Source organism: Vigna umbellata, chromosome 9, assembly GCF_029865625.1.
Source record: "Vigna umbellata cultivar VRB3 chromosome 9, Vumbellata_1.0, whole genome shotgun sequence".
Taxonomy (NCBI): Eukaryota; Viridiplantae; Streptophyta; class Magnoliopsida; order Fabales; family Fabaceae; genus Vigna; species Vigna umbellata.
This window is the reverse complement of record NC_142173.1, coordinates 48,886,681-48,899,846: the sequence shown is the minus strand read 5'-3', so window position 1 is coordinate 48,899,846 and position 13,166 is coordinate 48,886,681. Positions and strand designations below refer to the sequence as shown.

At 34.3% G+C, this 13,166-nt stretch overlaps 1 pseudogene across 1 annotated transcript; it reads left to right on the top strand.

The window, feature by feature from the left end:
* Nucleotides 1-1,318: 1,318 nt before the first annotated feature.
* Nucleotides 1,319-12,760, top strand: LOC124822161 (uncharacterized; annotated as a pseudogene). The gene is made up of 13 exons (XR_015782270.1): nt 1,319-1,666; nt 3,260-3,369; nt 6,164-6,226; nt 6,314-6,503; nt 7,007-7,110; nt 7,200-7,336; nt 7,454-8,011; nt 9,279-9,344; nt 9,492-9,568; nt 9,838-10,110; nt 10,586-10,910; nt 10,994-11,140; nt 11,698-12,760. The product of XR_015782270.1 is annotated as an uncharacterized LOC124822161 (transcript).
* The last annotated feature ends 406 nt before the right edge of the window (nt 12,761-13,166 follow it).

Genomic DNA, 13,166 nt, shown 5'->3' with positions numbered 1-13,166 from the left:
CCCTAAGATATATTTTGTATTGATCAATATCCTCTCTATATTTGTTTGGAAAAACACTTTGTTGCTTTTTGGATAATCCAAAATGATTTAAAACACTTTATTGTTTAACTTAGGGGGATTTAAACAATTTTAGCCATTTGGGTTAGTATAAACCTAGGAGTGGTGAAATTCATTGTTAAACTAGGAGTGATGAAACTCGTAACTTTTTAAAGTTAGTGAAACCCTTTAAGAGTGTTTAAAAGAGAACTAGACGTAACTCAATGAATCAATATCAAAACGAGCTGTCATTTTTGCTATTCTTTTACTATGTTTTTAAATGCTTTGAAAAATTCTTAAGTGTTAAACATTGTTTACAAATAGTCTAACTTCTGCAAACAACATCTAACATCAATTGCAAAAAAAATTCAAAATCTATTCAAATATTTTCTAAAGTTTGCTTATTATTTCATTATCATCGTCATGTAACGCTAACATAACTTAATACGTGACTATTTATGTTTTTTAAAAAATAAAAAAATAAAAAATTGAAATTTTGACAAATTAATATATGATATGAATAAACACAACAATAATCTCAAATGAATAAATTAAACCATTTTAAAAATTAAGAAATTAAATTGAACTAATAGAAAAATAAGGGACAAAATTAATCCAACCAAACAAATACAATAATATACAAACATATAATCTTATTTTTTTTTTAAAAAAAAGAATGCAACCCCGGAAGAATATTTCAACGGAAGCAACTACCAAAGAAAATATAAGGAGAGTGGATATTCCCTCACTTATTCCTTTTCCCACATCAAATCAAATCACCACAATCACATTTTATTTTCTCCCATTATTATTACATAATCCCAAAAATATAAGAATTTCATATTATTTTATTACATTATGGTTTTGTTATGAAACACAAGTAAGAAAAAATAATGTGTTTTCTTACAAGATCCCATTCTCAATAATTTCATTAACTATGTTCGGAATAAAATACTATAAAATAAAAAAAAGAGAGATATTATGTTAACAGTAAGGAAAAAGCATTAGCTGCAAAATAACTATTAATACTGTTATAATCGTCTGAATTTAATCAATCTTTCGAAACATTGTTATTATCTAATCTAACGATTTTCCTTAATTTTGGGTGATTAGGTAATTAATTATTACAAATAAAACCATAACAAGTACATTAAATACTCATGGTAAAATAATCTACCCAAATTTTGTGCTTCATTAATTTTCTTTTATATCATGAAATATTGTTTATATAAACCAAAATTATAATAATAATAATAATAAAATTTTGCAAGCGTATCAGTGATTTCCATTTGGTTCTTGTAGTTCCCTCCCACACCACACAACGCAACGCGTTGTTGCGTCTCTTCTTGGAGTGAGTCTGGTTAGGGCTGTTATGGAGTTCATACAGAGCCGCGTGGAGCCATGGATCAAGGACCAGCGGGAGAAGCTGTTGGGCCTGAAGGACAAGGTGTCGTGGGGCCCACTCCAGTGGCGGATGAAGTGGCCGTGGGCCTCCCACCGTGAGCAGAAGAAGCGGATCCAGGAGGAGTACCAACGCCTCACCAACCTCTGCCGCGCTCTCAAGGCGGACTCCGTCTCCGATTTGCAGGACCTTCTCTGCTGCATGGTCCTCTCCGAGTGCGTCTACAAGGTCTCTTTCCTCGCTTTAATTTATCGTTCTCCTCAAAATTAAAATAAGAATCCTAAAATGTTTGTTTGGGTTGGGTTGTATAATTCTGATTTGAGAGGAGTAATGTGTACTTCAATTTGTTCTTACTGTAGTCACCTTGTTGTTTTTCAATCGATTTTGAAGTTTGACGTTTGATGAAATGCTTTTTTTTTCAAGTAAATCACCGAGGTGGACTCTAACTGTAAATTTGATTCGATATATAAGTTTGTCAGGTAAAAAATGGTATGTGAGTGTGATATTGACGGCAATGTCAAGGTTTTTGTGAAAGGACACAACTTGCATACGGTTGCTTGTACTTATTTCTAGTTTGAATTGGAGTTTCACGTTGTTAATACGTGAACAAAGGTTTGTAGTAAATATCAGTGCGTATTATTGAGAAGAATATTTAATTCTAATTGGAGAACAATAAAAACAATACATAAAGAAGTGTTTGTAAGTTTTTTCCTATTTGAGGTGTTTGTATATATGTTGTTTGTGTTATTTTTCAATTAGAATTGGAGTTTTACCTTGGTAATATGCGGAAAAATGTGTAAATTATAGGATCATGCATATTATTGGGTTTAAACTAATTCTAATTTAAGAACAAGACAAACATGTCTAGAACTGTATGTAGATTTTCTGCCTGGGGTGCTTGTGACCGCAATTATGATTGTATCAGAAAAATTGTGGTTTTTGGAGTTTCTGCAACAACAATTATGATCGTATCTTCCATATCCGTCTACAATATGAAGAAACACGGTTTCAAGTCGGGGTGTTAAAAGAAGAAAAGCGGTGTCTTTGGTCTTTATTAAAGTTACATTTGTGGGTCTTCTTTATTAAACTTTGAAAAGTAGCGATACTAAAAATGTGTAGGAAAAGGGTTTCTTAGAATTACTATAGGTTTCATACAGTGTTGTTCTTCAACGGCAATTCTGTATGAGAGACACGGTTAGTTACTATGCACTATTAGCCTAAAACTACTTTACAATTGTATCTAATAGGACTTAATCATTTTAGCTTCATATTCTATTCATTGACATAATGTGAGCATAGGATGAATTCATATTAGATATCAGTGTGAAAATGTTTGAGTGATACTTTATGAAAATTAAACCTTTCTAATTTATGTAAATTAGAAAATTGATTTTCTTTGGTTATAATTTTAAGAAACATGGTAAAAGCTAATTGGCTTCATAAAGTAATCATAAATACTTTTTTTTCCCTAAAGCATAAATGAATATGATGAATATTTTAAAGGTTTGGTGTTCTTTCATGTGAATCATGAAAGGCCATATGCTATTGTATACAAATATTTCTGTCTATCATTTTGAGGATTATTCCTGGAGCTTTAATATTCTTTAGTGTTTATTTAAATGCTACAAGTACAGTAGCTCTATGAAATGCGATGGTTTTCTATAATCTTGGAATCAACTACAAGGCATATGCCTCTCAGAGTCTTAGACAAGTGCTTATAGCAACTTTGTAACTTTAATATGATTTTCTTGGATGAATTATTGTATGAATATTTATAAGTTAAATAAACTTATTACTCATTATTTCTGACTTATTATATAGAGACCTGCTGGTGAGATGATTCGAGCTGTAAATAAATTTAAGGCAGATTTTGGTGGACAAGTTGTTGCTTTGGAGAGGGTGCAACCATCGTCAGATCATGTTCCTCATAGGTGTTCATTCATTCTTTATACAATTTAATTCTTCTTCTAATCTTACATTATTTTCAAAGATTCCAATATGCCATTATATATTTTGGTATTTGGAGGCTTTTATCCTTTATTATTGTTCTCATCCATTCTAGAATATATTTGGATTGTGTTTTGGAGGTAAAAAATAGGTTATTTGGATGTTTTTTACATTAATTGGTGTGATCTTTATTTTTAATGATTTCTTTTTAATGTCATGGCATTTGTTTGTTCTGTTTAGTGTTTTTTAACAACCTAGCATGTGAATTTCTAGTTTTACTTACCTTATTGGTAACTAATAGTATTGCATTCTCTCTCAAAATAGAATTGTGCATTGAAGTACTTTGTCTCTTCTTCTTCTCTTAGGCTCTAAGAGATTATTTAGCGTTGGGTTCAAATTTTATGGACTGTCTTCCTTAGGTTTCTTTTATTTTGACTTATGCAGTGGATGAAATAGAGGATGGATTTGGCTGTTATTCATAACAGAAAGATGTTGCTCTTGATTAAGGAAAATAACAGACAAGAGAATAAACTCAATGTACCAGGAATGAGAATATTCCATGATATGAAGGCACAAACTACACTATTCGTACAAGATAGGATTAGGAACAGATACATTAGAGAAGAAGTTTGGGCAGTATTTTACGAAAGATGGTAGAAGCTCATCTTATATGCTTTTTCAAGATCTGCAATAATTCAAATAGATGAGATGGAGATTAGCAATCCCTAGTGGTAAAGAGACTGAGAAATAATATTATTGAAACTATTATGGAAGATTGAGAGGTCAACTGATAGGTTTCTGGGTATGAAACTTTGTTCCAAGCACTCACACACACTCGCACACAATTGTATGAAAAGAATGAATATCTGTATTCACATCAACAAATGTCATGTACAACCAGTAACTGGGAGCATAATCTGATAGGTTTCTTGTTAAAGAATGCCTATCTCTCACTCAACAACTCTCGGAAACAGTACAGAAAGTCTGTATAACCTCTGATATTATTGACTTTCAAGAAAGAATGCAAGAATAGGCAGAACAAAGGAAGCTTAACCTTCCCCAACAAGGATAACCAAATCCTGTTTTAGAAACTACTAACAGTCCAAAATCCACTCCCCTTATTCCCCTTAGCTATTTATACAACAATAAGTGTTCCCCTTTTCTAACTGTCAGACAGTTAGGCCAGCTAAGCAACTAACTACTCACATACTCTTCTTTCTCCTAACATACACCCTCATCATCCTATCATTACTCCCCCCTCCATCCATAACCTTGTCCTCAAGGTTAAATTCTGGAAACTGTTCCTGGATTGTGGTTTGATCTTCCCAAGTTGCTCCTTCTTTTCCCCCTGTCTGCCATTCTACTAGAACTTGGTGACATACTTCATCTTCTTTTTGAATTTGCCTACGCCCCAAAATTCTTGCTGGCCAAAAAGCAGGACCGTCAGCTTGCAACTCCTCTGGCAACATCTTTTCAATCCCATGGTCCCCCACCGCTTTCTTTAACTGCGCCACATGAAACACTGAATGAATCCTGGCAGATTCAGGTAACTCCAATCGAAAAGCTACACTCCCCACCTGCTGTAACACCTTGTAGGGCCCAAAATAACGTGCCGAGAGTTTTGGGTGTAGTCTAGTTGGCATTGAAGATTGACGGTGTGGTCTAATCTTCAAGTACACCCAATCTCCTACTTTTATATCTATCTCCCTCCTCTTCTTATCTGCTTGCTGCTTCATTAATTCCTGAGCCCGATTCAAGTGATACTTTAACTGTTTGAGGGCTTCATCTCTTGTCATCAAATCCTGTGCCACTGCCTCCACTGGTGTTTCCCCCGGAATGAACCGGCTAAATGAGGGAGGTGCTCTCCCATATACAACTTCAAACGGCGTGCATCTTGCAGCTCCTTGATAGCTCGTGTTATACCAAAACTCAGCCCAAGGAAGCATAGCATACCAGCTCTTTGGTTGTTCAGAACAGAAACACCGCAAATATCCTTCAACAATGCGGTTAACCACCTCAGTTTGCCCATCTGTCTCTGGATGATACGCCGTGCTCATTTTGAGCTGTGTTCCCTGCATCTTGAATAATTCCTTCCAAAAAATACTTAAAAATAAGGGATCTCTATCACTCACCATGGAAACCGGAATCCCATGTAGCCTGATGATCTCTTTGGTGAACACATCAGCTACGGTTTTAGCAGAATATGGGTGTTTCAATGCCATAAAATGCGCGTATTTACTCAACCTGTCCACCACTACCATAATGGCATCATACCCGTGGGATTTAGGTAACCTTACTATGAAATCCAAGCTGATTTCATCCCAAACAGCTTGCGGAATGGGTAGGGGTTGCAACAACCCTTGAGGACTTGCTGCCAAGTACTTATGCTGCTGGCATACTGCACAACTCGCCACAAATTCAGTGATTGTCTTCTTCATCCCCACCCAATACAAAGATTGGGCTATCCTCCTATATGTACGGTAGACTCCCGAGTGCCCCCCAGTTTTGGTTACATGGAATTCATCAAGTAACTTTGGAAATCATTTCCCGCCCATCCTAACTGCCAAAACAGTTAGGATATTAACTCTTCCTTCTCCTCTCATGCACTCTCCACTCCCTAACATCAACAATTTATCAATACTCCATAGACGTGAATACATGATCTATGATAGAATATTTTAGAATTTGATACATGTAGTTGAACCCGACTAGTGGAATACAACTTGGATGTTATTGCTTTTGTTGTGTCATACTTATTCGGTTATTATGTTGTTGAAGGTATTTGTTGGCAGAGGCAGGTGACACTTTATTTGCTTCCTTTATAGGAACAAAGCAGTACAAGTGAGTTTTTTCATACGATTCCATGTGTAAGCTTTTCCAAATCATTTTAACTTCAAGAATCTTAACCTTTTTCTATTTTGATGAAAGGGATGTCATTGCTGATGCAAATATACTTCAAGGTGCCATCTTTCATGATGATGCTGTTGAGGAATCTGAAAAAAATGAATCAACTGAATCTGACAATGATGAAAGCCATAATGGAAAAGACTATACGTGGAATCCTCTACAATCCAGGTCTAAGAAACCGAAGAAGAAATACAAACCTGCAGCTCATAGGGTAAATGACTATTATCCAATATGTTTTTATTAAATTAACTTGCAGACTCTTATACCTGGAGATCTTTAAATGGGCTCATAGTTTGAAAGGGTGGCTGGATCCCTATAGTTTCATAATCCTTTTTATTGAGTTCCTTGAATCCAGATTATTATTATTATTATTAGTGTTATTTTTAATCTTCAGGGACCTGATACATAACTGTAACGACTAGATTGAAAATTTCCAAATTATATAGGGACCTATATTAATTTAACTATTTTGTCAAATTCCTATAGATTGTTGCTTCTTTATATGGTAAATTTATGATAGTTCTATTTCTATGGCTTTCTTATCTATTCTGCTTTATAATTTTTCAACTGTTCAACTCTTTATAATCTTAGGATTTTGTTCAACAGTAATATCACAACCTTGGTTTCTGGGTATTGCTATAGAGCAATACTATATGAGTAAATATTATGTTTCTGATTCCAATAATTTCCTTCATAATTCATATTACATCTCAGGGTTTCATGGCTCGTGCTAAAGGAATACCTGCTTTAGAATTATATAGGCTTGCTCAAAGAAGAAATGCAAACTAGTTCTATGTGGTCATTCACTTGGTGGAGCAGTGAGTTTGATCTATCCAATTTGGATTTTAAAGCATTACTGCTTTAGTGTTTGAACAAATTACATATGTAAAGTTCCTTGTATACACAGGTAGCTGCATTAGCTACTCTTGCCATTTTGAGAGTAATTGCTGCTTCATCTTCATCTTCATCAAAGGAAAATGAAAAAGTCTCTATCAAATGCATTACATTTTCTCAACCTCCTGTTGGAAATGCTGCTTTGAAGGAGTATGTTTTCCCTGTTCTTTTTTCTCACTTTCTAAATTGGTTACCTGCTGATTCTTCTTCAAACCTGCAAAATTAGAATATCAATTATTTTTTCCTTGTTTTTTCTTTTCTTTGCAGCTATGTTAATAGAAAAGGTTGGCAGCATTATTTTAAGAGTTACTGCATTCCAGAAGATCTGGTTCCCCGTATTTTATCTCCTGCTTATTTTCACCATTATAATGCTCAGACTCAGCCAGGGCCTTCTGAAAATGAAACTGACAGCTCATTATTGAGAAAAAAAAGCAAGGGTCAGGGAAGCTTAACGCAGAGCAGTTGGTTTTGGGGGTAGGGCCTGTGCAGAGATCATTCTGGCGACTCTCAAGGCTAGTCCCTTTGGAAGGTCTACGGAGACAATTTAGTACAGGCAGAGAAAGACCGATCAGTTCCAATGAAAGAAATTCATTCCCTGATTCTCTTGCAAATACTTTGAATGAGGAGGAAGTAGTTGCACCACAGTTGCTTGAAATACAAGAGGGTTCTGATGGCATATCACTCAAGCCTTTACCTGAAGCTGATAAACATTCACTAGAGGTTCCAATGAATGGGAAAACAGATACAACCAACAATGTGATGACTGGAGATGAGAAAAAGTGGCGCAGAGTGCCTTATTTGCCTTCATATGTGCCATTTGGACAGGTAGATATTATGGACTGATGATTTAGTTCAGTTTTCTTTGAGTCACCACAGGTTCTATATATGTTTTTACTTTCTTATTTTTTCATGGTGTACTGCTTTTGCATGTTATTGTTATTGTACTTGCATGCAAAATTGATTGATTGTCCTATAAGATGAAAAAAACTAGGTCAGAAACTAGAGTGGAATTAGATTTTCTTTGTCAAATCCTTAACTGCCAATCTGAATCAGTATGATGATGGCAGAATTGACTGTAATTCTCACCAACTAACTCGATTATCCTCTCCACCCTTTCTCATAATTATTGTAGTCAATTGACTTATTTTTTTTTAATAAATATAAAACTGTCAATACTTCCCCTAAACATTCACTTGGTCCCCTAGGTAAACAGCTTGTGGCTTTTGAAATTGTTGTGGAGTTGATTGAAGCATGTTGACTAAACCAATTCCACCATTTAGTAAAAGAATAATTTCTAATCCTCCTGGGTCAAACATAAACTTATGAATACTCCTGTACTCTTTCAGTTCTGTGTTTTGAGTTTCCTATGGTATGTTTGGCCATAAAACGGAACATCAGTGGCTCTGAAATTATACTAAGATCCCATGGCTCCCTTTGTAAACTGCACTACTCTACATGGTTTTAGCTGATAATTATTATATCCTTCACCTTTTTGTCATTTTGTGGTGGGCTGATGGTACTACCCAAAACCTCCATTGTTGCCCTTAGTCCCTGGTTTTCCCTGTATCAAACATGGGCTTCCCTCAATTTTTTTCCTCCTCTTTTCCCGCCCAAAAACAATCCATCTCTAGCAGTCTCATTCTTGATCTCAAGAACTTTTTTCTTCAGTCTTCTGCTTTTTGACCTGATTTTTTTTTTGTTTCTCCTAAGTTATTCCCAGTTTTTGCTTCTTTCTTTCTTTTTCTTTCCCTTCTGTTCTTTTCATACCTTTATCTTCTGTTATGTTTTCTTGCTGCCTTTTGTCCGTTAAAGCAACCATTTTACAGTGGTTTGAAGGTTAGCATTTAAGGAAAAACCTAATGATTTATGCATTGGATTCTACAATCAATGTCAACCAGGCTTTAAATTTTATGTACTTGACAATGCAAAATCAATTTTTAATGTACAGGATAAAAGCAAAGGAGTAAAATGATTCCATATCTTTTGTTTTTCCTTAGTTAGTGTACATTATTTTCCAATTTTCATTTTCCCTGGATGCTATGTTTCTTTTAATTAATTTTGAACTCATTGGAACTTGTTTCATGTAAGACAGCTTTATTTATTGGGAAATTCTGCCGTAGAGTCTCTATCAGGTGCAGAGTACTCAAAGTTGACATCGGTATGATCTTTTCTTCGTTGCTTATCAATCTGTGATATTGTTCTAGTGTCCCAATTTAGGCTTAAGATTTATCTTCCAACATTATATTTATGAATATGGTAGTGTAAGTTCTCTCATTTAGTTTTCCTTTGGCAAAGACATTTTCAGGTCAGATCTGTGATTACTGAATTGAGGGAAAGACTTCAATCACATTCAATGAAGTCATATCGATCTAGATTTCAGAGGTAACCATCTTTCTCATCAGGTTACACTAACAGAATTGGGTTTGCATAGTTTTCAAATTATTGACACCTAAATGATCATATGCTTACATCATAACCAAGATTCATGCCCAAATCATCTTATCTACTGTAATATTTCTGAGGATATGTCCTCTAAGCTTCTTGAATTCCATCTAATGGGCTAATTATTGTTTCAAGCTTTTGGTAATGCTTTTCTACATTAATTGGTGTTTCATATAGGAATAATACTGGTTTTCCTTCCTGGTTTGCAGAATCTATGACCTTTATATGAGTATTGATTCCTCATCTTTCTCTGGGATTGATCAGTTTCCTCATCTGAAGCAATGGCTTGGGTTTACAGCTGCTGGCACTGTGGAGCTTGGTCACATAGTTGAGTCCCCTGTTATTCGAACTGCAACCTCAATTGTTCCTTTGGGATGGAAAGATGGACTACGAGCAAAAAATGGAGAACCTCTGAAAGTTGATATTGCTGGTTATGGGTTGCATTTATGTACACTGGTTCATGCTCAAGTGAATGGTAACTGGTATTGTCATTACCCCATAAAACATCATAACTTCTAAGATAAATGGAACAGAGAGAGGAGAGAAAAATAACAGTGAAAGAATCTGTGTGTTATTCACATTATTTGCACAATCATAAGTACATTGACTTATTTATGAGTCATTTACTGACAGCTGTTTTGAGTCATAACTCACGAGTTAACTGACTTATTTATAACTCACTTGCTTCTCACTTTATTTCTCATCTATTTCCTTTCTACCTACTTGTTTCCATCTTACTTATTTCTCTCCTCTCTACCAAACACAATGTTTATAATCTAGATTCCTTTATTAGTGACCTAGGAGGATGGAACAAAACTAATATATTTGCAATGTAATGCAAAATGGTACTTAAAATATGTTAAACGTCACCCCTTTCCTGTTGTTTCTCATTGCATATTATTTCTGCAAAGTAACTTAAATACGTGAGGTGTGTGACATTTGTTTAATGTTCATTAGGTGTTCAACTATGGTTGAATCATTTCCTTCTCCACCAAACTATTCTTCTGATCAAGGAATGCAGCCTGAGATACAGAGGTTGAGAATATTAGTTGGTCCTCCACTAAGAAGTCCACCAAAACATCAAACTGTGTTAGACTCATTGATGCCTGCTTTTTCTTCTGTTGACTCTGAGACTGCAAGTAGTTCAGCACCTGTTGACAAGGATAAATTCATCCGTCCAGAAAGTTTAAATAACTTTGTAATATTTTGCACCAGTGATTTTACAACTGTTTCCAAAGAAGTTCATGTAAGGACCCGCCGAGTACGATTAATTGGGTTAGAGGTAAAGGCAATTTTTCTTGGGGGCAGCATATTTAACTCCATTTATTATTTGTCCAATGACCTGCGTGAGTTTGCTACGTGCAGGGAGCTGGTAAAACTACTCTTTTAAGGGCTGTCTTGAATAAATGTAAACCAAATACTGCTGCCAATGATGATGCTGTTTCAGAGGTTGTGCGAGAAGTTATTGTTGATGGTTTGTGCTATTGTGACTCCAGTGGAATAAATACGCAGGTTTTCCATTTTCCATTATTTTATTTGTCAGATTATTATTATTTATAGAAAAAAGAACAAGCATGTTCTTTATTTCTGATGTTTGCCTGCTCTATAGATCAAACAACCTAATGTTAACCAGTTGAATGTCTGTTGCATTCTATATTTGCTTTCTACTTTAATGGTATGGCCATGGTCTGTACTTTTTTTATGGATGCCAAAATATTGAATCAGTCCTATAACATTTATTTTATATTCAGTAGGGTAATGGTGTTGTTATCAATCTATTACGTGCATTATATGTTTCAATGAATTGTTATTAATATTTTAGACAACACAGTTAATATGATAGGCAAACTGGCCAGTTTTAGTGTTCTTATTACATAACTACTTGAGCTGGATATAGATTCTTCTCAGTTTAACTTTGTAGAAAAATATTCCTATAACCGAGTGCTGTCAAATACTCTGTAGTTAAGCAAACATTTGAGACACATAGTTATGATTGCTTGTAAGAGCTTGGCCATGAGCACTAGTATGTTTTGTTCACGTGTTAAATAAACATTAATGTTGTTTTACAGGAACTAAATGTGGAAACCTCTCGCTTCAGGGATAAACTGTGGCTTGGAATACGTGATCTAAGTCAGAAGACAGATTTGATTGTTTTTGTTCATAACTTATCCCATAGCATACCCCGTTGTAGTAATTCAAATGATAATCAACAAAGGCCAGTCCTGTCTCTTTTCTTAGATGAGGCTAAAACTCTTGGAATTCCTTGGGTTCTTGCAATCACAAACAAATTTGCAGTTAGTGCACACCATCAAAAGGCAGCAATTGAGGCTGCTTTGACAGCATACCAAGCATCACCTGGCTCGGCTGAAGTTATAAATTCTTGTCCGTATGTTATGCCCGGATTTGTTGGGGCTTCTATTTCTTTGGATGCAATCAATACAAATTCTACTAAAAGGGTGGGTGCTGAAAAGTTTATATTTGCTCCTATTAACTTCATTAGGAAGCCTTTCCTTAAAAGGGAGATTGTTTTTCCAGTAGAAGGAGTAAATTCTCTCTGTCAGCAAATTCACCAAATACTCCGAAGTGGTGAGGAGTCTTCCTTTCAGGTGGGAAAATCTGTATTATGTCAAATCTCGTACTTGTTTGAATAATTTTACTAGTACATTATTTTTGTTTTGCATATATTTTACTTCTAAACTGTGATTATGGCCATTAGAATAACACACTTTATTATTAATTAAAATTTATTGAGATTCCTCTTTGCTATTTGACAAGACTCTTATGCTATGTCTGAATTGGGGGATGAATTTGTGAGAGTGGATTTGAGAGGTATTGAATATAGTAAAACTAGGTATAGGATTAATCTCTCTTGTCTCTAAAATACACATAGGGTAATATATTTATAATGAAGAATGATACAAGTTATATATGACAACCAAACATGACTATGGTAACAGAAGATATTGTTAGAAAACAATATCAACAATATTTACCAGTATCAAACAATATCAAAAGTCTATGTTTCCTAATTAACATAAAACACAATAAATCTAACAAGAAAGTTGAGTTGTTTGGATTATGAGAAAGATGGTGAGAAATGAAGGTATTTGAGATGAAATTTTATAGGAGTTAGTGAGTAATGTGATGTGTTTGATAAATTAAAAAAATAGTTTAATCGATAAAAACAGAAGATTACTATTTTGCCCTTGATTATTACTATTTTGTTAATTTTATACTATTATTATTTATATTATTTTTACTATTTTAAAGTTCTATTATTACTATTAATAATTATAGTAGAGTATTTTATTATATTATACTATTTATTAATTTTATATTCACTGTTATCATGAAAATTAAACTTATTCAACTATAAACAATTATGAAAGGAGAAAGTGGTCATTGGAACGTATTTCCTCGCAAATCTTTTCAATTTTGCAAAGAAAGTTAACCTTCAAATACTTGCTTCGTTTTCTGTTTTTAAATACTTTTTTATTTGTTGTTTTTCGTGCATTCTCTTCCATTCATTGCTTGCATT